General features: G+C 36.1%; 1 protein-coding gene across 1 annotated transcript in view; it reads left to right on the top strand.

Moving 5' to 3' along the window:
* Positions 1-27,921, top strand: part of LOC125696457 (uncharacterized) — a 583,942-nt gene that overhangs the window by 448,875 nt on the left and 107,146 nt on the right. The gene's annotated exons all lie outside the window — the stretch shown is intronic.

The following is a 27,921-nucleotide window of genomic DNA, read 5'->3' as shown; positions in this document are numbered from 1 at the left end:
CTTTCTGATTTCATAGAAGTCCCCATATCCTTCTGTTATGAGACAGATGTTTCTGATCTACCTCTTCTATACTGTTTATTATTTTGCATATTTTTATCACATTATCTTATTCACTTTTTTTTTCTCTCAGTGCTTTCAATTTCTCTTATATGAGTTTTTCCACTGCTGTATTCATTGTATACATGAAGATGAGAAATGAAATAATTTTAAAATAGTTAAATCAGATAGAATAGCTGAAGCTTACAGGGAAAAAAAAAAAAAGAGAAAAAAAAGAGGAAAAAACGACTTTTTAGTGAGACCAGGGACAGGGAATATTAGTGACAAATTTTTGAAAGGCCCAATTAAAGAGAAGGAATAGATTAAAAATGAATATTATTTTCTTCAATGAATGTATGTGTGAATATATATGTATATATGTGCATATGTATAATGAATATACACGCATGTGAGTATACATATATATGCATATATATATGTATATATATATATATATATACACACACAAAACCACTTACTGGTATCTAAGTATATAAATGTATATTAGAACATACATATATACAACACATTTGACTCAGCTGGGGAATTATGAGTCCTGAATCAATGAAACAGTTAAGTCAGAATTGTGGTTACAAAGATTTGCCAGCTCATGCTACACATCAGAGTGTTCCAGAAACTGAAATTGATTTGCCACATTATTTAAGTAGAATGGACATTAATATGATGGAATTCTATTTAAAATAAAATGTTCCTGGTATTATAGACCAAGCAACATCATGGTGCCTATAAGTCTGTTCTGTTACCAAGAAAAAGAAGGATGGGTCTTACACCAGCTGATGAACCCAGCCTTGCAAATATGCAGAAATAACTAAATACACACGAACACATTTATATTGGCCACATTCGCTTTCTCATCTTTAATCTACATCCCTGCTTCAATTGATTTATTACATTCATTTCCTTCTTAAATCACAGCCTGAGACACCTTTTTGAGCTGAAATAGATAAATATTCTAGTTTCCTACAAATAATGCAGTATATTTATCTATTTTCCTACTCTGGAGTTGTTCTTTTACATTATAAATGGCAATGAGTGCACTGTATGTGAACAGCAAAACTGTAATTCAGTCCAGAATCCCAGCATCTGTATGAACCATGGATTATAACATGGTTTACAGTGATAGCACAGCCCTTGTCAGTATTAACATCTTAAATCACCAGTAGCTTCCGCTCTGAAAAACAAACAAACAAACAAACAACCAGATAGAAAAGACATAGCATTTGCTGAAACTTTTTTTGAACATGCCCAGTTTATTTTACATTTCAAATAGATAGAAGCAAAACCAGGAGAGAGCAATATTATTTCACAGGAATTTATCTCATCTTCTATTACCACTCATCTATACACTTGGTGGCAGAGCATCAATTACAATGCACCAAGCTCTTATTTGCTGAAGCAGAGTTGAGCTGGGAAGTGCAATGAGTGCCAGCCTGGCACCAGCCATGATGTCTTCACACAGCCCTGGGAGAGCACAGGAAGAACAAAGCTCCTGTAAAGAAGACAAGGGAAGAGCATGTTTTCACTCATTCACCATCTTGTCTAAACTAAAAGACAAGTCAATGGCTTCTGCTCACTTCTGAGTTTTTTGGGCATTGGTCCCTTGACCTGGGCATGAATATTCTGAGAGCTTGCCGAAGCCAGGGCATCAATTCACAGAGTGGACAATGTCTTTTAGCTTCTGCTCTGTTCACCTGCACTAGGATCAACCATTTGATTAGCTGATAGTATCTATCTGTTCAAGTTTTAATTCAGGACAACAGCTTTGACTGGGAAAAGACATGTGATTTTTCATGCCCAATAACAGTGGAAACAGGGCCAATTTCTTAAAGCTGCTAGCAAATAATGTAGTATATTTGTACCTTTCTGTATTGTAATGGCATCTCCTTGACATACACAGCTCATTTTCTGAAGACTGATATTATCTCAGTGCACTGAGCTCCTGTCCATGATTATAAAAGATCTAAAAGGAATAAAATGTTAATACCTAATGAATTCTGAAGACTTTCAATCGAGACCAGAAGATTTTCCTCTCCATTGCAGAACACAGAGTAAAAAAATTGGAAATTCTCAGGGGTGAAGGAGATGCACAAAAGTAACTCTTCATGTAGACATCTGATGATAGTTTTTTTCATTTTGTTTTTAAAAATATAGTAATGAGACACTTTTACATGTTTGAAAGTTGGGATTTCTTTAAAATTGAAAATACTCTAGAAGTAATTCCTTTAGAAGTTCCAATATTATTTAAAAAAAAAAAAAAGAGTTGAAAAAATTCAAGTTGAGTTCTGAAGATGATAAGGCTGTTCACTCCCACACAGATCACAAATTACCTAGATCCAGTGCAATGTTTCAAATATGCCTTTGTTTCACACATCAACCTTGAATTCTAGAAGCTATATGTCAGGCCTATATTTGTATTTACTTTCTTCACTGTTCTCATAGGGCCAAACACTTCTGTTTGTTCAAGGAAAGCATGTGTTTGGTGGCATGCAAGGAAATAGTGTAAGCACGTTCTGCATAGTTCTCACAAAGTCAATATACTTCCATAGGGGAGAAGTTGAACATTGATACATCCTTGTTGGTACATTCGGGGATGGTACATTCAATATATGTTCAGTTCCACAAGGGGAAACAGCCTCAACAACACAGCAGAAAGCTCATACTTGCATATAGGACATAAGGAAGAAAGATTATGTATTAAAAAACACCAGCATATTGATGTAGCCAATTCAGATCAGTTTTTCCTGTAGAAAACCTGCAGCAAAATTACCTCAGAGCAAGGAGTTAATTCCAATGTGACTCATACACTTTCATCCACAAATGCTCTGCAGAAGAGCTATCTGAAGGTCTGCTGTAAACTCAGAGTCTGATCCAAAGCCCTTTAAGCCAGCAGTTCTTTTAGCCTCCAGATGACAAAAGGCTGCTCCCAAAGCAATGCCTCAAATTTTATGATGTTGGCTCACTACGACAGAGGTGGATGTTGATGGTATGGGAGGAGAGATTGAACCTTTGCGCCAATACACCATTACATTTTGTTGCCATGTGACAGAAGGCAGCAGAGGAGCAGTCTGACAGAATGGTATCTGACATGGAGGTGCATATAAAGCAAAGGTATGGAACTGAATTTCTCCATGTAGAAAAGATTGCATCTATTGACATTCATCAGTGCTTGCTGAACACTGATGGAGACCAAACAGCGGATGTGAGCACAGTGATGGATAGCGTGATTCAGCAATGGTGACAGTAAGTCACCTCTGATGGTGTAGATTTTTATGAGAATGGCATGCTGGGCATGCTGGCATTTGCTCATTGTCGGTGAAAATGCACAGTTAATGGTGATGACTATATTGAAAAACAGTATTTTGTGACTGAGAATGTTCTCTATGCAATAGTGTTATTGTCCTATTTGTGCCCATTGCAATTTCCATGGAAATAAATACGAGGTACTGCTTTTGGAGAGACCTCCTGATGCTTTTTCATACTTTTTAGTTTTCTCCATTGATATTAACTGGCCAAGACAAGTAAACAAATATTTATGACACATAACTCTACCCAGCCTCTATGCCCTGTTCACTAATATGTAAGCACTGAATAATGAAAACACTATAGCCTGAGAAGTTAGTTGAATTCAGGTTCCTACTAACTGTTATCTAAAACATTTGGTAGTTGTTACTGTAAAACCCAACAAGATGCCACTCTTGACAGTGAAGAAGGAAAGCCTGGGGTTCTCTGCAAAGATCTATTTGAAACAGACAACAAACACTGAAACCACACATTTAAGAGGTTGCAACAAAGACTGACTTAGCAGCTAAAAAAAAATAATTCTGAATTCAAGAAATGATATCATTCTGAGCTTTGGTGTCAGCTATTAAAATTCCTCAGAGGGATATTTTTAATACTAAATTTTATTGCTTTTAGTAAGTGGCCAGGCTGGCTACACAGGAGACCTAAAGCACAAGACAGGCACAAGTTGTATTGGAACTGGCTGCCTCTTCAGCCCTGCAGTCCCCTGACCAGGGCAGACAGATGACCATCAGAGACATTGCCTTCATGCCTCTTCTGTTCCTGCTCTGTCTGTCTGCTGACATTGCCAGAGGGTCATTTTCAGATAGAGACAAGAGTGCATCACTAATGCATAAACATGTCAAAACTAGACTGTTTAAAACTCTGTTTTATTACACTGGAGCTTGCAGCGGTGATCTGGAATGAGTGATGAGTCTGGGTTTCGGGTTTGAGGATGGCCAAGTTTTCATTAATTTACATCATTTTTGGCCTTGACCATTCACTGGTATGTTTTTTGAGATTTCACGCTGGCACAGTTCTGATTGGTTCCCATCCAACCACCCATCTCAAAATAGATTTACCTCATGCTTTTCAAGAGAGGCTTTAATAGCATTGTCTAATAGTGAGAAAAAAAAGCTCAAAGCATCCAGTTTAGTTTTAAGAACGTAAGGCTGCTGATGTATTAAAAACTATCACAGCAAGTCCATGAAAAAAAAAGGGAAGAAAATAATAGTGATAAAAGTAAGAAATGAAAAAGGAGATTGTTCCATAATTAGTAGAGCACAGAGCTCCTCACTACTAATTTAAATCCAGTTCAGATATTCCGGACCCACTTACTTTATGTAAGCAAGAGTTTTTCATTATTAGCTGTTTTGTCATGTTTTTATAGATTGCTTTCTATCACAGACCTGTCACTCTGCGTCTTACACAAAACACTGGCTTATTCATGGTGCTGAACAGATAATGAAGTCATCCATTATAGTTTCTGGCCCACTCTGTCATTTAGTTACTCAGTTTATTTAGCAAAAAAGTGTCTCATGGACACAGAAACCACACTACTGCAGCACTGCCAGTCGGAGAGGCAGACCCGACTACCTGTATTTTTGACAGTAAAGTGCTCAAGTTGCATTCCTGTTAGTGCTTCTGAATTATGGTTGCCTATAGGCTGCACATTGTCTGCTTAAGCAGAGGATGACACAACCATTCCAATACACAATCCACAACAATAACCCTGTTAATGACTCCAGACTGATAGTGGGTGGCAGCCTTAAGGTCTTATTCGGTTTCATTAAGGTCTTATTTTGGCAATCTTTGTCAAAGGTATTTTTACTGAGTATTGCACTCCCGACACTTTTTCTCACTCCTAGTCTGGACCCTATTTAAACTAATCAGCTGGAAATTTTATCTTGTCACAAAGCAGAGACAGCTTTTCTCCAGAATTCCTAAAACATGCGTATGCTGTGCTATGAAATCCAGACAAGAAGCCCAACTACAGAGAAAAAGCATAAAAAGGGATCCCAAGAACTCTATAAAATGCTTCATTGGCATGTGCAGTTTAATGTTTACTGTCAGAACAAAGTGGAATAGATTTATTTTCACTTGGGAATATCAAAATTTACAGATTCAATTATTTAGAAACTTTTAATTCTGGAAAAATTAAACAATAATAATAGCCAAATGTTTAGATTAGAAAAAATAAAATAAAATAAAAATAAAAGGCAGAAATGCAAAAGCTTCCCAGAAGAAAGAAGATCTAATTTTCTTTTTTTTTTTTTTTTTCTAATCTTGAAGCTCACAGTCAAATCCGAAAATAATTCTGTCTAGCAAAAAAAGTCTCCACAGTCTTACAACAGGATCATACACTGCTGGTTTTTAACTGGTTACAAGAATTGAAATAGCTCACAAATTCAAAGAGCTTCAGCAGAGAAACTACATATATCCCTGTAGCAGACAAAGTAAATGCATTTAGAATTACAATTTATGTTCAGGATAAAACAAAACAGACAGACCAAAAACCACCACACGTATGAGCTTAGCTTTCCAAGGCACAAAGCATGAGCTTTAAGTTAAATGGTTAATATGCTTTTCTGGACACAGATAATTTTCTGCATCAGATTGTTAATGAAAAAATGGTAAATGAAATTTTTTCCCCCTACAAGTACAAATGTATCATGATAATTTCAGACCAGCAAGTAATAAAACTATATTGTGAGAAATACTTTACTAAGAAAATCTACTATGAAATGTTATATAAAAATAACAGATTGTTCTGCATTTGATTTCTCCAAATGATCTCATTTAAATGTAAATTTTAACTAAGTTATGCTTCCCTTGGTGGTATTACTGTTTAAACTAATTGCTGGCTGTTAGAACTCAAAATCATGTGTGTATGCAGCTGTGAATAATGAATTTCTATCATCTTGCTAAAGAGCACAGGTTTTTCTCTCGTGATATCTCTTTGTCTTCATAGTATCTATCAGAACTTGTTTTTACACAAAATGAAGATTAAAAAAAGTGACCTTCAAAAATAACCTAAAAACAGATTTTGGAAGAGATTAGGTGGATCTCTTTTGAGGGAAAAACTGGTAAACTTTGCAACATTTGATTCGAGAGTCACAATAAAATCATTTACTTCTTTTAGCACAAAATGACCCTTTACCAATCTTCATTGCTTTGCTTTTAACTTGTACCTTTTTTCTCTCTCTCTCTGATTTTTTGTTCTTCTAACAGAGATAATCAATTTTTGGCATCACTCACAGTATGGGAAGTGGAATTACAAATCAGTGGCATTACCACACAATATATCTCATACCTATGATTCTTTTTTTCCTCACAGATTCCTTCAGTTTGGAGCTGGGAAACCCATAGTTTCCCATGGCTCCACTCACATCTTCAGGTTTGTTTGTTCCTCTCAGATGCAACCATGTGTAAAGACCAAGATTTGCCCTAGACAAAAGCACATGTAAGACCACTGCCTTTTGTGGCTTGGCATTCAGCATCAAATCCATACTTGCTTGCTCACTGCATATCAGTGTATGAGATTTGCTGCATTTCCAATGTGCTGTGGAAGGGGAAATGGTGAATGCACATGGTGCAAAGTGTTTCCTGCAGGAAGTCTGACTAGAACAGAAAGAGATGGAACTAAACATGTTCTGGTTGTTTATAATTTCTGGTGTTGTTTTCTTTTTATTTCATACCACAGAGATCTCTTTCCAAAGGGGAACTGTATCTAGGAGGATTGCTCCAAAAGTAATGCCTCCTATTTAATGATGTTGGCCCACTACATCAGAGACGAATATTGGTGGTATGGCAGTAGAGGTCGAACCTTCCTGCCAATATTCCATTACATTTTGTTGTCATGTGATGGATGGCAGCAGAGGAGTAGTCTGACAAAAAATGGCATATGACATGAGAGTGCAAGTGAAGTAAAGCTTGGAACTGAATTTCTACATGCAGAAAAAATTGCACCCACTGAGATTCTTCGACACTTACTGAAGGTTTGTGGAGACCAAATAGTGGATGTAGACACAGTAAGGCAGGGAACAGTGTATCTCACTGGTGGCAAAAGTGACAGTGGATCACCTCTGCTGGTGCAGATTTTTACAAGCACAGCATGCAGGCTCTTGTTCATTGCTTGAGAAAATGCATAATGATGGTGACTATACTGAAAAATACCGTTTAGTGACTGAGAATTTGCTCTAACAACTGGTGTTATTATGCTCTTTGTATCTATTGTAGTTTCCATAGAAATAAATAGGAGGTATTACTTTTGGAGTGATCTATGTATTACCTGGAAGTAGAGTGTTTTCATTGTAAGTTTAGCCCCACTTTTAGGATCCCTAGTGTAAGCCTTCAGCCCACATTTGTCCTTCTGCTGTTCAGGCTGACCTTGGAAGTTCTGCCAAACATCTGGGCATGAGATCAGCTCCATACATTCTGCATTCTAGTCCTTTCCTTTATAACATGTATCTGAAAGCTACCTTGATCTCCCACTGCTTTGACCTTAGAAAATCTGCCAGCAGTCTTTCTGGTTCTGGTAATTGGCCCTTCTGTTTATAAATAGTAAATACAACAGGAAAGAGAAGCTGTTGGTTCATCATTAATTTCTAAAACTATTTTAATGTTGCAGTCAAGAAAGAATAAAAGGATTACAAACAGATGATGTGATGCTGGAATGAGATATGATAAAGATAGTGAGCGGCAGTGATATAATCTCTTTTGTGAATTCACAATTTCACAACATGGATGACCTTGGAGATTTTTACTCTGCATTCCAATAATATATTTGCAAAATTAAGAAAAATATTCTTAATAGAAAAAAAAAAAAAAAAAAAAGAAAGAAAGAAAGAAAAAAATGCTGGTTTACGTGTTTAGAAGTATGGAAAAATAAACAAATTTCAAAGTTTCTTTCACCAAGTTTGGCTACTTGTGAGAAGTATAAGATTTTGCAAAAACCTCGTCACATGAAAAACCAGACAAATGAACTGGAACCCAATGTACAGTTTGCATGCATTATTTAAAAACCAGACTACTTAAAAACATAGCTTTCCTTTACAAATCTCCTGCCAGCAAAGCTGAAATATTTCACTTTGTCCAGTTACCACTTTTCTGCCAAGGCTACAAAATGAATTAATTCATTCCTCTTGTGCCACTTTGCCTTAAATTAAGTTTCCAAATATTCATTTAACTTAAAATACAAGCTGATGATGATAAGTTTAGTTCAGAGGTGGAAGCTTTAATGATACAGGAAACTCATAACTGGAAGAATCTTTCAACTTGGATTACCGGTTTAAACCCAATGAAATGGTAACCTCTTGCAAGTTGGTTATGAAATTCATTGACACCCTGTGCCTCATTCCTTGAACAGCAAACCACTTTGTAACTGGCACTTACTGGCAGACGTGCTGGCAATTTTAGCAGAACAAGTTAAGATTTAAGAGGCTTGGAAACTGAATCTCTTCCAAGTTTGGAAGAACACGAAGGTCCCGTGGCTGCTGTGATGACGGGCTCAGCTTCCAGGCTGGAGTCACTGGGAGCCCTTCCACTTTCCACATGGACTCGGGATCACCAATGAAAGCTGAACTTCAGCTTCCTTCAGCAATTGCTCCGGGGCTATTAACAGCAGAAATGTCATTTTGGTTTTTGCTGGCTATAGGTGTGTTTAAGACACCTGAACACAGTGCTAGAAAAATGCTATGTGCAGTAAAGTCATGGACTCTCCCTCAAATAGTATAACTTTTATGGTTGCCAAACATAACACATTGATAACTACCAAAATTCCATTTCAGTAGTTACCACGTAAACACATAGCACCAGTAAACTTATTTTTCCCTTTTTTATAGAAGTCCATGTTTCTGTACATTTCAATCTAAAAAAAAAAAAAAAAAGGTAATATTCTGCAGCAAAATTTGGAAAACATAAATTTCTCAAAGTTAATAGTGAAACATGAACTATAATTATTGCCATCACTGAAGTTATATTTATTAAAAGAGTAAGTCTATGCTCAAAATAAATGAGAACACTCTAATAGTGCTACATTTCTCCCTGTTATTTAGTCTTCTAAAACAAATGGAAATGACATGAAAATATATCAGAAATACATAATAAGAGCTTGGAAATGAATCAGGAAACATAAAACTATGTTTCTGACTAAGGCATTATATTTTCTGCATTGCATAATGTCATTGCAGTCCTTTAAATCAGGGTTCTGTTAATTTAAAAGATACCTATTGACTTGAGTGGCTCAGAACAGACCTAAAAGAGATTTTACTTTTATTTGTTCTTGTTCTTTAAAAGTGAAATTGCAGATTTCTGACCAAAAAAAATGCTTTCTCTTTGTGAAAAGCATTTGTCACTTCACAGCGTCATCTCCATTGAATCTCATTTATCAGGAAAGTCAGTGATTGTTATATTATCAAATTAGAAAAGGATGAAGAAAATCTGCTAAATGGACCTACTGCAGGGAAACTGTAAACCTCAGCCCTCCTTTTAGAGAGTTGCTTGAACACCCTTCATAAATTCTCTCTGAATATCTTGTGGGTATTTTTGTATATCACCTATTTAGCTATGGAACATTAATTAAATTGAACCAATATGGATATATAATTTTGTATTATTTAGGGCAGTTTTCTTCAATTAGTGTAGTAAGATGAAAATAACATGTCTTAGCAAGGGTCACTTGTGTCATTTCCCTGTACACAGAGGTCTTTCCAACCAATTGTTTTCAATCAGCTTAGAAAGCATGATGAACAAAGCTGCTGGAGTGTAGCAGTCTTAATTCCAGCATTATTCATTTCATACATGACATATTTTCAAACATGGTTTCTGAGATCCAGACCACATGAAAGGATTTCTTTTACTCTTTCAAAAAGTTTGCGGTCGATCTGTTTGCTTACAGTCATCACGGAAAGACTTATTCAGTGACTGCATGTTTTTAGAATTTTTTTTCCTTTTCCGTCTTGTGAGTGAAGATGAAAGAAGAACCTAATTACTGTAGGATTAAACTTTATGAAGGACATTTTTCTGTGACTCTGAACATTAATATCGCTAGAAAACACAGAGACGATAATTCTCATTTACCATACAGGTTCACATGATGCAATGTGTTGAATTAAAGAATGTAAAACTATAATTATACACATACGGCTTGTCAGAAAGTAAAAGGAATGTCATAATAGCTGCTAATTAATTTTTACAGCATTAGCAAAGTTGGTTAGGTAGTTTGAATCAAGAGAACATGAAAAATTATACCCAATCTGCACTGTTAAAAATAGACATCAGTTCTTTTCTCTATATGAACTTGTATCTGAACCTTTGCATGTCAGTAACAAAGGTCTTTTGACATTCAAGACAAAGCATTTCTTTTCTTAAAAATGAGAAAGGGTACAAGTTAAAGGAAAGAAAAAATAACCAAACATCTCATTTCTTAAAAATTCCAGAAGCTATAAAAATGTAAGCTTTATTATGACTATTTTCAGCTTAACAAAAACCTACTAATAAAAAAAAAAAAGCCTTTTTTTTTTTTTTTTTTTTTTTTTTTTCCACTTTCATAGTTTCTTTCTATCTGAGTAGTTGGAAATAAATTAAGCTTCTCAAGCAATTTCAGTAGAAAACTGTAACTTATGTGGTTGGGCAATCATGACTCACAGGCTTACTTACCATAGTGGAAAATGAGGACATCCACCCCAGGACAAGTAGCTATGTAACTCCATCTTTGGGTGAAAGTCCTCATGTAGATAAGCCCTAATTACTAACAAAGAGCCCGACTGAATTTTTTTTTGGAGGTAAGCAACCTCCAGCTTCTGCAGAAATTTTATGCAGACACTGTAGGAATATTGACCAGAAATAAAAATATTAAAATGTCCCTTGAAAAATGAATTCAATAGAAATCAATACGTGCTATAGTCTTCTTTCTTTTTGAGGAATCTAAACTTGAGGAAAACTGAAAGTCCTATCTCTGTTAAAAGATATTGCCCAGTGATTCAGAGTAAAATATCAATTTCTATTTTACAATGACATTCCTATTAAAATCCAGACTATCATTAAAAATGTATATTTTTTCCTTCCAGTGAAACTTCCAGAGAATTTTCGCACTTGAATTTTTTTTTTTTTTTTACAAGTTTTCAAATTCTTTTCAGATTTTTGAACCTCCCTGCCTTCACATGAAAGAGATCACTCATTAGAATTGCAGTCACTTCACGTTACAAGCAAACTGATTTTCTTGGCATAAGGACATGCAGAATCAAGCACAGCTTTGCCCTGTACCAGAATAGTCATGACGTAAAGCACAGTACATGTGTCAACATATGTGCCCATAATTCTGAGATATGCTTACACTGCAGTTCACAGACTTTTGAACCAAACCTTTTTGCTGTTCATTACCTGGCTTTCCAGTACATGTGCAAGATTTAGCAACTGCAGTGACATGTTTTTCATTTTTAATAATCATAGAATGGCTTGTGTATCAACATTCCCTTCCAAGTTACATCCTTCCTAAGTAAGAAACTTGCAAAGAACAAATAAATACCACTTAAATGAGTATTTATTTTGCAATCCCCACAAGCAAGGTCATAGGGAATTTGAAAGAACCACTTTTCTAAGCTTACATAAACACAGTGACCATGCTTATCTGAGCAAATCAAGCTCAAACTGCTTTTGCCTAGAATTTTTAAATGTGAATTACCCACAGAAAGCTGCTCTGGCTTTGATTCTTCATTCAGATTACCTGCAATTTCTTGCAAGCACTTAGATGCAAATAAGCACCGTTTCTTTTCAAGATCAAAGATCTATTGGATGTCAGATTTTATCTCTGACAATCAGAACACTATATGCATAAGCCTAATGCTGTATGTTCTTACATTGAGATTCTCATGTTCATTGTGTTTAACAGAAAGTAGGTCATTGCCACATAGTAAGTGAATGAGCATAACAGTATAAGAAATCCATAATTCTTTCGTGAGGGTTCAACAAGGGAAGTAGGGAAAGAGATTGGATTAATTCTCCTGAAACAGTACGGTTGGCCATCATTCTTTATGTGGATCAATATGAATTGAGTCTGAGCTATTCTAAAACATACTGTTACTTTCCAGAAGGCAGTGAGCTATTCTGGTGGTGTGCTCAAACATTTGTCAGATTACCCATTATACCTCACATCTCCATAAGAATTCTCAGTGCTCAGATGTGCTACTGAAATAATATTGAGCAATTTTGCTTGAAGATGAGCTGATATAGATGGATTTATTTGGGGTGATATTTTAATGATCAACCATTCTTTAGAACAAAACAAAAAATAGTGAGGGCAATTTGGTCATAATTGTCTCTAGATATTTTGACTATTTTAAAAATTAATTTACCATCTAATCTGAGAGAGAACATCAGAATAGGACAAGATTAGACCTTGAGATATTAACCTTACTATTATTAGCAAGGGTTTTTGTTCCTTTTCAAATTATGCAGCTTGCCTTCTTAGCAATAGAATCCCTACATACACCCAAGATGTATGAAATCTCATCTTCCTATTGGGAATAGGTGCATATGTGCCATGGTGTTGTGTGTGTTTATTGATCTGATGCTGTAAAGGGCTGAACAATTCCTGGAAGTGTCAAGTTTGGGTTTTTTTTTTTTTTTTAAGGACTAAGAATTTGCTGGTTTAAGCTTTTACTGGAATAAGAAGAAAGACTTCAGTGGATCTATGATAATTTAAACCAGCCCTCACTTCCACGATTTCAGAAGTTCAGGCTTTCAGCACCACATTATAGGTTGGAGCCACGAAGAATAAAAGTTAAAAATCCCCTCACAACCTTTATCATAAGGACTACGCGCTCAGAATGCATATTGAAGAAAGAGTTTAGAACTGCATAATGTGTGCTGTGCAAATGTCCTTCCTCTTTAGACACTGACACCGATTGTCTCAATCCACTGCAAAATGTTTCCTGCTTATATTTAGCTTCTTTTTTTATCTTCGATTAATTAATAGATTCTAATAGATAGTAGGTACAATTTGCAGTTATTTGGACCAAAGCAGTGTGCTTATAGGCATCGCCAATAAATGGTGTTAGAGAATAAAACAAAGATGTCCAGGAGCAAAGGATAAGGACTGTAAGGAAGAAATAGAGGGCATTGAAAAGTCAGCTTTCTGAAGTGAATGTTCAAGGAAATTATTGCAATAACCTTTATATGAAGGTGAAGCATTAGACTTCTACTGCAGCATTTAAAGGATGAGTGAAACATTTTAGGGTGTTTTATTTTTTTAATTCAAAAGATGAGAAATAAAATGTGTAAAAAAGCAACTATTTTCAGTGCTAGCTGTATCAAGAAAGTAAAACCTATTTTCTCATATGATGTTTAGAGACACTGCTGTTCAGTAGATGTCAGTCAAAATGAGTGAAAAGAGTCTTAACAGTGAAAAAAAAACCTTTCTTCTCTCATTTGTTCAGTTTTCAGCCTCTTTTCTCTTGAGATGTTATAACTCCATTGTACCTCCAGCTACCACAGAGATTTTCAGGATGGACAACCGATGAATGCACATAAAAGAACAAATGACTAAATGAATGAAAGAAAAAAATGATTTTTTTTTCTTTTCCAATATCGCTATTAAATGATATCTCTCTTCCTGAGAAAATAAATACGACTTAAATTAAAGCAATGTTGACATTGTGACATGAAAACACAAGGTTATTATTCATTTATTATATCCTGCTGAGTCACAGAATTTAGAGAAACATGCACTATCTCACAGAATATTTCCTAGGGCCTTTGATCCTGCCAATATATGCTTTAAATGTGGAAGTCAATCCATGGAACTCAATGGAAAAACTGACATGCTTAAACTTAAGCAGCTGCATAAAGCTACATCCTCCGTGGGATGAAAACCCAGACACATAGCAGCCAATATGAACACAGAAATGAATCGTAATTTCTGTATATTAGCTATGAAGGAATAAATATTAAATTTATTTCTACTGAAAATAGCAGTTTAATTTCCCCCTTGTGGGTATTGCTGCACAAGAGGAATACAAGTAGATTAAAACAATATATCAAATTTGCTAGCATAAACCCTTTAAATCATAGAAATTCCAGTAATAATGCTGCCTAAAGGTGATGTAACATGCTTCCTCAGGATATTTGCATTAAATCAAAAGAGAGTAAAAACATACAGTATCTCTATGAATCAGGTCGGTTAGTTAAACAACTGAATGTGGATTTGGGATTTTCAAATAAAGCTGAAGCACATAGATCAGCCCTCTGCTACGCTGTCTTCAAGCCTAAGTGACTAAATGATTTAAATCTTATTGTCCTTTACTTTGACCTACTAAAAAGCCTAGCCTTGTGCCGAAAGCCTTGTCCCACTGAAGTCCATTACAAGGCAAACAACTCAATGTATCTCAGCAGTGCTATGATTTTATCTGGGCCACTGAACTTTCCCCACTCCAAAATGAGCATCCTTTAGATGAGGAGCTTTTTTTGCTCCCACTAATGATTTTATTTAGAGCTAGATTGAGCCATAAAGGATTAGCTTGACTTCAATCCAATTTAAGGTGAACAATCTTTAAGGAGGGTGACTACACGGTGACAATAAAGCCTGAACAAAATAGCCTCATTGAAAAGCACGAATTTCTGCACAAGCTTTTATTAAGTTTCCAGTGTGAAGAAGGGAGCATTGTTGATCTGTGCTGCCACCCTGTGTCTGTTAGCCTTCTGACTGCTTCAAGACTGCAGCTGCAAACTCATAGTGTTTGCACTTACAATACCAGTTCCTTTTCTCTTTCTTTAGCACTGAACTTCTCTCACAATAAGCAACTCATAGTAACTTCCATTCAAGATATATATGACAGCAGGAAGTGTTTGACATCAGTATAGTTCCAAGCATACGTGTCTTAATGGTTTGTTTTTTAAAAAAAAAAAACCTTTAATTGTGCCAAACTAATATTTCCTTACCACTAATGCAGACATCATCACATGCTAACTGTCAAATAGGTTAGGTCCTGATTTAATTGAAAAACTGCAATTGAAAATGATGGATAATGTTTTCATTATGTTTATTTCAAGGCACTGTTTAATCATACTTATAGTTCACAACGGGGAAATATTTTAATTGGATTTCCCTGGGCCAGTCTAGGGACGAAGACTGTCCTTTCATTTTCATGTGAAGTCCTTCAGGCAAGAAGATTCCAATCTTTAATCACTGTGTTTAAACGCAAGAACTAATAAACACATTGTTTACATATATATTTTACTGTAAATTATAATTTCAAATTCTTTACAAATGTGCAAGAGCTTGAATGGACATGGGAAAACTTATCCAGCTGTTGCCTCATAGGACAATTAGGGATTCCCTCTGCTGAAAATCTGAAGGGTGCAAAGGGCAGAACCTTTCATTTTTTTCAACCACCATGTTCCACTTCCTCAAGAAAATACTGTATATAGTGACACCTGCAATCTATCTGTTAAAGTTAGCTGCCAGCTGAACCTCACTGTGCCTTCTCCCTTGGCAGATAGGAAGACTTACATGAAAGTTTGATTTTTGCACTGGACAATATTCACTGACCAGTGACCAGCCTATACTTGGTTTGCACCAGAAGCTGAGAGCTCTCAGATCAAATGATTCTCATTTGTCATGCCCTTCAAACCTGCAGTAACCAAAGCAGACAGCTTTGCAGAACTTCTGCAGTGTTGTCTTGGGCTCTTCAGGTTGTTGTCTGAAGCTCAGCCATTCTTATTCTGAACTGCCTTCTCTCCAGACTGCAAAACAGGACATTCTCATGGGTCCTCTCTGCTTTAGAGAAATACTCAACAAGATATCTGTATTTGTATTATGTGTCACAAAACTAAGTTAACAAGTTTTTAACTCATACACAAAACCAAAGACACTGAACATACGAGACTTAATATTTTTAGCCAATTGTTAGTTAATGAATACTGTATTTGATCACTATCATTTTTTCCAGTGTTCTTTAGTGCCAAGAAAGGACAGTACTCAGTGAAATGGTATTCCTAGTAATGCTCAGGTTACTCAGCGCTGAATGCCATTTACAGCCTTAAGGATATACAGGATTCCATCTTTTTTCATCGCCATTGCTCAATTTTTCACAGATGAATATTTGTGTCATTAATTGCAAACGTATTTGCACCAGGCAGTGGAGTGCTGGACAAACTACTCACAGAACCAGAAGCATTTTAAATGCATCAGCGCCACGTTGCATCTAGCCCTAGGGATGGGTTTTGTTATATTAAGAGAATCAGACAGTTTTCATAACTCAGACAAGTGTCTCTGAGGGTAATGTACTTCATTGGCAAGCTGTACCAAATCAGCTGAAGCTGGCAGAGGAATTTAGATCATGGCTTTGTCTTACACCATACAAACACAGCGTTATCTGCAATATGCTATGAAAAGGTAGGTGTTGTGTAAGGAAAAAGACTATGCCTTTTTGTTCCTATTTGTAGGTAACTGCAGCCTAATTTTTCTAAGCTGTTTGAATTTTTATCACAGATTAAAACACAGTTCCCTTTGGCTCCATTTACACATCCACAATATTTTGTTTTAAGTTTCATATAAAATGATCTCCCATTCAAGTTCTGTCACATGATGGATACTTTTGTGGAAAAGAAATGCAGCCTTGACCACATATTATGAATTTTGCATGGTTTCAGTGGAAATATGGAAACGATAGAACAAGGGGGAATGGCATTAAAGTGAGCCAGGGGCGGTTTAGGTTGGATATCAGGAGGAAGTTTTTGACACAGAGGGTGGTGATGCACTGGAACAGGTTGCCCAAAGAGGTTGTGCATGCCCCATCCCTGGAGGCATTCAAGGCCAGGCTGGACGTGGCTCTGGGCCACGTGGTCTAATGGTTGGCAATTGTGCACATAGCAGGGGGGTGGAAACTAGATGAGCATTGTGGTCCTTTTCAACCCAGGCCGTTCTATGATTCTATGATTCTATGAAATCTCACTGAGAAGTGAAATGCTGGCATAGGCTGCCCAGAGAGGCTGCGTATGAAACATGTCTGGAGGTGTTCCAGGCAGGGTTTGATGCAGCCCTGGGAACCTGATCCCTGATATAGGGACTGTTAACCCTGCCCATGGCAAGGAGTTGAAATTAGAATGACCTTCAAGGTCCCTTCCAACCCAAGCCATTCTATGATTCTATGAAGTCTGTCTCAACCTGGATCCTTTAAAAAGCAAATTTTAAATTGCACAGGCAATAACTGCATTCAATTTTCAGGGAAGATGGTAAATAGTGAAGGAGGTATTTTATCATTTTGCAACAGTGATAAATTTTCTCTTTAGAACGTAATCTTACCTACCTAATGAGATATAAGTGCACAGCATGTCTCCCTGCCAACTGTGTCAACAGAAGGCTCCTGTTAGCCAGCAGCACAATCAATAAGGTGATGTGAGAGGTAAAGGGAAGGAAGCAAAAACCAGCAGTGTGACCAACACAAAAGCAAGGGTTAAGCTGAGGCTTTGGCATAAGACAGGACAATAACATCGGTTTTAAAGGAGACAAGGGTAGAAGCTGTGCCGTAAGACAGGACAAAATCCTGCTTCTATGAGGTTTTATGATAAAACAGGGAGCACTCGCCCTCTAGAGGATTAGTGACCAACAACCTCTTTCAGACTCGCAAATCCTTTGTCGCGGATGGAGAATGGTGCGAAAGCACTTCACATTGCTGACATCGCTTCTGTGCCCTCCGTCTCACGGCTCCATCCTTGCTGTGCTCCCGTGGCTGTGGCAAAGGCAGAGAGGGGGTGACTCACCAGCAGGAGCCTTCCCAGCAGCGTCATGGAAAATGATTCAGACATTTCTGGAGCTATAAACTCACAAATGGAGATCTTCCTGGAACAAATGGGAGCAGTTGGTTGAATAACAACTCTGCTGGTCTCTTCAGTCACATTTAAAGATGATATTATCACCCTTTCTTGTGGCCTTGCCTCAGTTTACCTCTTCCTTTCCTGCCCCTTACCAGCACAAGCAAAGTCCTGCCAGGCACTGCTGCCCACAGCCCAGAATGGATGCAGCAGAGCTCCAAGTGGACAGGTCCTTTCTCATGTGGTACCAGACCAGGGCTTGCTCTGCTGATAAAAATGTGACCTCAGTGTCCTTTCTGCAGGTAGCACAAGTCTTCAACTGCCTTCTGTTGCATTCCATAATTTGCCTTCTGCCTTCTTCACAGTCTCAGAAACCTTGAAAAATGGGAGATTATGACCCTTTTGCTAATTCAACATCTAACAGCATGCAGACCTAAAATTCTCCACTGCCAGTATCAGTTTCCTAAAAGCTGTGAAGAAAGCAAAATTTGCCATCTGAGCAAAAGTCTAATTTCACAGTTTTATCCCATATTTATGCGCTGTGTATAATAAAACATCAGTCTACAATGTAGGATAAAGCATGTTTTTTCTGATAGCTCCAGTCAATAATCTAAATTAGTATTCCCAAGATCCAGAAGCAAGGCTAAACTGATCATTTAAGAGAAAGCGCTTAAAAATGCATAGCATTTAATGGCACTTTGGAACAAGTTACTATTTATACTTTTGTAATAAATGCAAACTCAACCAGGGTTTCTGAAGACCTAAAGTTTAAGGCTCAGTTGAATGCTAATTGCTTACTAACAACATTATATAATTCTCTTATTAATCTTCTCTTGAAACAAGCTTACCCACGAGATATATTCCAAAGTCTGTGTGCGGAAAACTGGTAATTTTGAAAATGGAAACATACTGGATTTCCTAGCTGGAATTAACCTCTTCCATACTGAAGAATGTCTTCAGTAGAGTTAAAAGAAGTGACTGCCTCATTCTGCAAATTAATGTAGCCTTCTTGTGATTTCATTGCATTCATGTGCTTACTGCAACACACGTCTCTCACGAAAGTACTGAAGAAGCTTTTAGGCCAACATTAGAAGTGCAGGATCTATATCTAAAATGGGATATGTTCTTTGTATTTTTTATGTTTTATTTAATTTTTTTATACATGTATGATGTGTATATATCATATATATATATGGATGTTTGATACATCTACTTTTCAATTACATTTTTCCAATTCCTTCTTAATTTCATTTTGTCATAGCCTCACAACTAGATTTTTTCAAACTTTTCTATTTGTCACTACATATCTTGCAGTCACAGTGCATTCCACTTCTAAGTACGATGTCTCCTGATAACTTTTTAGGAAAAAACAGCATGCAAAACCTTGCTTGCTTGATTTGATCAGCAGTTCTCATATTCTCTTCAGTTTCTATTTGCTTGTAAAGACATGGGTTGACCTCTCAAACAGTTAAAAAAGCTGTTACATATATATTTCAAAGATTTGGATATAAGCCATAGCAAAACAGGATTTGGTTTTGGTTTGTTTATTTTCAAAAGTGTAGGAAAGTGAGGCTATCCTGCTAATCTCATGTGTTTTTGTTTTGTTTTGTTTTGTTTTGTTTTTACATAGGTTTTGTTTGGTTCAAAATGAGCAAAAGCAGCCATTAGAGAATTTCTGGTCCTGTGAAAGATTCACCCCTGAATTAGCTTTCATGCTCCCAGGAAAAATAGCTTGAAAAAAAAACTGAAATCTGTAAAAGCAGAAATTTGAAATCTGTAAAAGCAAAAGAGATAACTGAGAATTTTTTTTTTTTTAATTTTTTTTTCAAATTGTATCTATTTGTTCAGGAAATCCATTTATGCAAAAAAAAAAAAAAAAAAAAAAAAAAACTTGTGAGAAGTATCTTTTTTGAAATTAATAATGAAGGATTAAGATGAAGATATATTTGAATTACAAATAAAATTATATCTGCATTTATATTTGTAAAAAGTTTTCCAATTCTACAAGAACTTTGGAGGAAGTTTCATTCATAGAAGAGGGATTTCATCACATAGGTGCTACATGAATACAACAAAAAATGATTTCTTTCCTGAGTCCTGGTGATTACTTTATGGAAAATCCATTAACTTATCTGTAAAATAATAACAGCAATCATAACTCGTGAATTCCTTGTGAAACTGAAAAACCGAGCCATGATCACTGAAGTAGAGATTATAATGAATCACCAATAACCTTAGTAAGGCTGGGGTTTCTTTTCATAAGTCAGTGGCAGAGTCAAAAGATTCCTGGAGTCGTGGTATGCAGTCTTCAGTTTTAATAACTACTGAGGCCATCAAAAATAATAACTTGATTCTCTTTCATATTATTGGTGCAGGCAGTCTTCCAACACTGAGCTTCTGTAGCAGGTTGACTTCAATTATTAAGCAGTAAAAGGTGGCAGGTCTTTATCAGAAACAGAGATGAAAGAGAATATTTTGCTTTACTACAAGATGGGAAAGACATATTGCTGAACATAATAAACTGTATACTATGTGGAATACATCATAATGGGCTCTTCATTTGGCTTACATGTGGAAGATGAAACAAATATGTTCATACATTCCAGAGACATCTTTTCAGAACTTCAAACTATCTCATTTCATTCACTTTGGATAATATTTTACATCTGACAAAGAATAAGATCATTCAGCAGATTAGGTCACACAGCCTATTTGAAGCCTTTATGGATTATTCAAAGGAGATAGACTTACATGTCCTGAAAAAAGTTAAGTAAATAAAACATGCATGATAAAAATCCTGGCTCAGTTCTACAGCCTTACTTAGGTAAATCTGTGCAGTAACAAATAGCAGGAAGCCACTGCTGCAGAAACAAAAGCTACTCACACTCTTGATGGAATGCAAGGACTGCAAAAGCTGCAGTTATCCTCAAGCAGGGCTGCTTCTCTGCCTTTCTGTGAGTGCAGTGTTGGTAGCTGTAGTTGTGTACCCCACTTTAGAAATGTCTATCCGTGCAGCTACAGTTAAGGAGAGAGCACCATAAACATCAAAATCTGTGGGTCAATATTTCCCTTTGCTTCATGAAATTCTACTCACTTCAGTGCAATTGAGTATACCATATGCAAGTCAGATCTTTTTTGGCCTGTGAGACTTAAAGATTAACTGAAAACAAGCTTACTGAGCAAATGAAAAAATATACACCACCTTCAACATTTCTGAAGTGTTTTGACTCTGAACCTTCAGAACAATGACACACATTGTAAAGTTTTGCTTCAATAGTACAAAATCATAGTACAAAATACAGATATTTAGTAAGTCTTAATTTGTGTCTCATGTCTCATGAATGTGATTATAAGCGTTGGCCAACTGCAGCACGATGCAGACATGAACAGTGGAAGATACAGATGGTTTCTGCTTAGCACTTGTTTATAATAATGAAGTGCAAGTCAAGATGCATTCTGTGTTGTATTTTAACCTGCTGTGTAAGGCCAGTCAAAAATCTAAAAGCAAGTACCACTTAAGATACAACACTGCTTTCCTTTTTTCAAAAAACAGCCAGAGAACTGGCAAATGTTTTGATTTCTTTATATCATTTGTACATTTGTTTTTATCTTCGTTTTCTAAGGCAGTTAGACTTGCAGCTCATGTTTTTCCTGTCTGTCACTGAGTTCCCTTCTCCTCCACCAAATGACTACTTGCAACGGAATCTGGTGAGAGCAGAAGTCTCAGGGACATTAAATTCCGTGTTTTGTTAAAAGAGACAGATGAGCAGCAGAAGAACTTAAGTGCTCAGATGAGGGAAAAGCAGGAAGGACTTATCCATTTTATACTCAGTCTTCTGAGCAATCTGTTCATGTATCATTTCAAATCAGCCAGAGTGTATGATTTTACACGTCTGTCATGGGCAATGGAAAACCACTGAAGAGATGAGATGCTCCTGAGAGCACTGCAATATGGGGACAGATAACAGGGAATTGGTTTACTTCAAAGTACAGGATGTAGTTAACATGAAAGATCTGCTTATATCTGTTGCTCATGGAAAAACTTGTCTAAACACCTACTTCTTCGCATAACAAAATTCTGATAGCTAAAGCAGATGGAGATACTGGCATTTTTACCATCAATGCTATTTAAGCCTGACAGCATACACCCAGCTGAGTACACTAAATGTTCAAACCAGCATTCAAATGAGAAAAGTTGAAGATTAACAAGGAGTTGGTTCTCTGGCCTTTGGAGTACAGAGCCAGGCTATACCATTTGAGAGAGATTATGGAGACAGTTTGCTCAAAGATATCACCCAAAAGGCAACTGGACATAAGCCGAAAATGGTTAGGCTGTCATCACCCTACACAACTCCCCAATTTACTCACGGGGTTTTGTACCCTCAGACTTGCTCAAGGCCCTTCTAGCATGCAAAGTGGTATACAGCACACTTTCATACTATAAAATCACTGCCCCAGTACAGCTCTCTCACTGCCTTAGATAATTTAAATTCATAGTCCTCTCCCACTAGTTATGCCTTAGGGACCCAGAGGGATCAGAAGAGACAAAGGGCCAAGTGTGGACCTTAATTCTTATGAACCTTTTTTTTGTTTTGTAATTAGAAGATGCTTTCTGTCATACTGATGCCTTGCCACCCCAACACTTGTGGTTTTTTTAATTAAGAAAACTAAAAGAAACTTCATGGTTAAATATTTTTTACCTTTCTTCCTTTCTTCTCCCAAAATGAAAACTAAGACATAACAAGAAACAATTATTTTCAGCAGCTTAAATGAGAAGAGATGAAGAATGGGTTTTCAGCTGCTTTGAACAAAATCAGATGTGGAATAGGTCCCATCTCTTCCCAAAACATGTTGTACTTTCCTAAAACAAAAGACATACACCTGTTTTTTTCCCCTATTACTTTGGTTCCACAGGATCTAACATATAGTTTTGCAAACACAGGCAGATAGTTGCCTTAAATTAAACTCTGCATAAATTCCCTAACTTCTTTAAGTAGGAGAGTACTTTGCCCTGTACACGTGCTATATGTGTATCTGCACTGTTAAGGTCTTAATAAAGGCTGTCTGTCAGCAGGGTGACAGGAGCAGGAGCAGGAGCAGCTCTAACTTTGTTAGAGATATGTGAGAGACCAGATGTGCACAGCATTAATCTCCATTCTGGCTTATCTGATTCTGGTGCAACAAAGAAGTTAAGAAATGAAATAAAACCCAACTATGGCTAAAAGAAAATTCATAAAACAAAGCCTTCCCACAATAAGTATCAAGAACAGAGCAGATGGCAGTTTTCTACTTGTTTAACCTTTTCTTGATGTCACGGATTACGGTTTGCGAATGGGTCTAAGCAGACAATAGTGGAATTTGTAAGTAGGGAGGCTTTTGTCTTTCTTCTGTTGGCAAAGATGCACTGATGTAATTCACAATTACCTATGTTGTTAGTTTTCTACAGTAAATGGCATTGTTAATGGATAAAGTGGATTTATTCTAAACTGTGAAGGGATGAACTACAAGGCTGATAAAACTATGTAAGTAATGTAGCCAAATATTTCCGTGTATTACAAGCAACCAGAAAAAGGAAGATCTTCCCAAACAAAATCACCCTTAGAAAGATGTCTTGTACGTCATAAATTTTTAAGCCATACTTAATGGCTTAAAATGTTGCTACTTTGCTAATCCATTCTTTCTCTTTGTTATCCCTAAGATTCATAAGCTGTCAGCTGTATTATTAACAAGTGCTTCTTACAAAGTTCAGAAATAGTACAAAATTGCAATCTGGAAGCAGCACAGAACAAGAAGTGCATGAAGTTCTTTTTAACCATGGGGACATGGAGTTGTTGACCAATTTTCAACTCCTATATTTGCAATTTTCTATATCAAAGTTTTTCAGTTAATGATAATCAACTCTGTAATATCCTTTATCCTACAACTAACTCTGCTGTTTCTCTAGCTATCCTTACTGATGCATACACACTGTATTACAGAAACACTGTTTGTCAACCTTGACACAACCTCTACTTTCTCTCTACCTTTCACTCTCCTTCTTCTAGCTGAATTCTTCACTGTCACATTACTTGTTAGCAGGGGAAACAATTCAGATTGTTCCCCCTTCTAATCTTCTAATCAATCAATCAGATCTTCTAAGAAAGATGAAGGAAAAGATGTGAAGGAGTGTATTGAAATAAATACAAGTGTAAATGGTTAAGCAAGGTTTTCTTCTTGACTGTCACCAGGTCTTTTTGTTTGGTTAAGGTGATCCTACTTGTGATATGGCATTTTAGCAGGCACAAGATTTTCCTCTTTCTCCTTCTCTCATACAGTTGGTTGGAAATAAATCTTGTTTCTAGCATTAAAACAATAGGAGGTATTCTCAACACTAATAGTACAATACAATGAAGAGCCTGCAAGCTTCAGCATCAATCCTGTATGGAATTCCATAGCCCACTGTGGAGTGTATTTCCACCTTGTAGAATGCCTTTGAGAAAATGCATCCAAACATCATTGCAATGAACATTACATGTGTTTTTCATTCCATTTTCTCCTATAAAGTTTTTGTGGTGAACATCTACTTCTCTTTCACACTGATTACACATTTAATAATCTTCTATCTGGCTCTGACAGGCTTTCCACTAACAGGCTGGAAACCTTTGGGTACCCTCAAGTCTTATCTTCAGGCTAAACAGGCTAAACATTTGGGAAGGTAGGAAAGAAGTGAAAAATGCAGCAGCACAAACATCAACTTTTGTCTCATTCTGTCACTTGCAGTCTTGTCCAGAAAGAAATACAGAGTAAATAAGGAGGCACACTGAGGACCTCTCCCCAAACAGCTTTGTGAAATACTTTAGCATGTCACAAAATATTGACTAATACGTGTGGCACAAGGTTAATTAATTAACTGTGGAGAATATCTTCAGAAGTAGGACCATGATTAATTTTGGAAAGGAAATTGATACAAAGAAGCAAAGGGTGCAGTAGTGTTCAAGTTAAAGCTGAACCAGGGCTCATGCTCGCATCCTCTCAAAGACCTATACTCATCAGATCCTTTATGAAGAATGTGATGGGTGGTGCACAAAGGGAACCAGGGCATCTGGGATGCTGAAGTTTATTCTTTTCAGCTTGCAGAGTGCTAAGTAATTGCCAGGAATTCTCTTCACAGAGCCTTTATTCATTGCCTCCAGAAAAGAGCTGACAAGCAGATAGTCTCCTCATTATTCTTCCCACTGACAAAGCACAACTTCTGATATACCAACAATATCTTTTTATATTTCTATTTTTCAGTAGAGCTTGAGCTTAGTTGTTTGTTTTTTTTTTTTTTTGGTTTTTTTTTTTTTTACTTCAACTTTTTTTTAAACTTGATAAGGAGCTTTATGTTGTTGAAGTCAACAGATAGTAGATGATTACAAAGAAAATCACTAGTGTCTTACCCAGGAGGGTAAAGTATTGTCCTGATTTTGGTTTGGAAAGAGACAATTTTCTTCATAGTAGCTGATAAGGTGCTGTGTTTTTTACTTAGGGTGAAAATAATGTGGATAACACACCAATGTTTTAGTTGTTGCTAAATAACTCTGTCAAGGACTTTTCAGCTTCTCATGCTCCTCCCCCAACAATAAGGTTGGGAATGTATGAGAAGCTGTGAAGGGACAAAATAAGGACAGCTGACCCAAAATGGTGAAAGGGATATCCCATACCACTGTATGTCAAGCTCTACAATGAAACTGAGGGGAGTTGGCCTGATGAGCTGCCACTGCTGGGCATGAATTTGTAAGAAACTGGGCTGAACATCACTTTTTGTTATTTTTTTAATTTTTATATTATTTTTTTTGTTATAGTTTTTTATTATTCTTTCTTTCACTCTCTCTTTCTTCATCCTTTTTTTTTTTTTTCACTTTTCCTTCCTTTTTCTCACTCTTTTCCTTCCTTTCTCTACTTTGCTTCCTTTTCACAGAGATAATCATTTGTATTAACTTTAGCCCTGAGAGAACTCTGAAAGAAATGTGCAGATGCAGTCTATGCTCTGTGGAGGCAGAAATTTTGAGATTAAAGCATGGCATAGGAGCACTTCATAGTTTTTCAGTTACAACAAGCATCGTCTTTCAGAGGTTTTAACTTGGTAAAAAGTGGGCCATATGGTCCATAGTGGTAAGAAAAGACACACATAAGCAGAAGGGACCAAAATCTTCTAAAAAAACAAACAAACAAACAAAAAAAAAAAAAAAAAAAACCCAACCAAAAACATCCAAAGAATGAAATTTCTTAATTAAACATAGATTAGCATTTTCATTCCTGACAGTTTTAGTTGAGTATTTTGAAATAAAGAGCTAAGCTAGTAGAGGCATGGGAATCTTTAACTTAAGTATTTAATTTAGGAACTGCATCCCTCTATTCAAACACTGAGGCTGAAATTGTTACCTCATTTCCACCAATTAAAAAGCTCTTTGATGTAATTGCAGTTAGTTAGAATTTGCCATGTTTGTGACAGCAAAATCTGCTCATTGTAATTCAAACCACTTTAAGTGATTTGTCAAGACAAATCAACTAAGATCAATTTATACCTGTTTTGCTGTTACACAGCTGTGAGACTTTTCCAAATTAGGAATTTTTAAGATACAAAAGTCATGTTTATGAAATTAAATATGAACGTATACATGTGTACCTGTACACTCACAAATAACATAATGTCCTATTTGTACAGGACAATGCAGCAGCAATCTTACACAGCAAAAATATGAAAAGACAAAATACATCTGCTTCTGTTCAATTACCCAGACAAAAACCTCTGATCTATAAAATACATGATAGACAATACCAGAAAAAAAAAGAAAAAAAAAAAAAAAGAAAAAAAAAAAAAGAAACATCTTAAAGTTTTCTAGGGGGTTGTATAAAAGACCTCCATTTTGTGATTAAATTAAAATTTAGGAGTAATGTTTGATAGATTTTGAAATTCTGCCCAATCATATTCGCTTAGTTTGTGAAAGGTTGCTTGTCAAATGCTATGTCAGTGATACAAAAACAGTCAGCCAGTAAATCGTTCTTCCAATATAAACATCAACTAAAAATAAATAAATGTCTGCAGTAGAATGCCAACTTGATGCTCCATTAAGATGAATGTTATAAACCATGAAGCAAACTCAATATTGATGACAAGAAATCTGTAAAAAGAGACAGTAGCTCATGGTCAAATTAGGAAACTTAGTAAGACTAAGGAACAAAAAAGTAAACAGAAAAAAAAAGATAGTCTTTTAAAATCAAAATTGCTGCAAGTTATATTCATTGATACTATAAGAAAATAAACTATAAATATATTAAAGTATTTATAAATATTTTTAAATTGTGTTATGCAGTGTATATTGACTTTGTGCGAATCCTAGAAGTGAATCTTTCCATGTGTTTATTCTTTTGAGAACATATTTCATTATATGTGCATGTCATTGTTTGCTTCTAGCTTGAAAAACTGTGGAACTGGTTTTTCATGGTGTTAACTCCTAGAAAGATAATGAAAGCAGCTTCTATCAAACTGCTGTGACAAAAACAGAAGTAAAAAGGTCATGGGAAAGAAAAAAGAAATACAGCAGGTTAAATTATAGAATCATTAAGATTCGAAAAGATCTCTAAGATCATCTCCTCCAACCATCCATCTACCACCAGTATTTCCCACATAGAATCACAGAATCATTAAATTTGGAAAAGATCTCTAAAATCATCTTGACCTCTAATTTCATCTAACAGTAGAATGCCAGGAAGTAAATCAAGTACAAAAAAAAAAAAAAAAAAAAGGCAGTA

The sequence above is a fragment of the Lagopus muta genome, chromosome 7, assembly GCF_023343835.1.
Source record: "Lagopus muta isolate bLagMut1 chromosome 7, bLagMut1 primary, whole genome shotgun sequence".
Classification (NCBI taxonomy): Eukaryota; Metazoa; Chordata; class Aves; order Galliformes; family Phasianidae; genus Lagopus; species Lagopus muta.
This window is presented reverse-complemented; position numbering and strand designations above follow the sequence as displayed.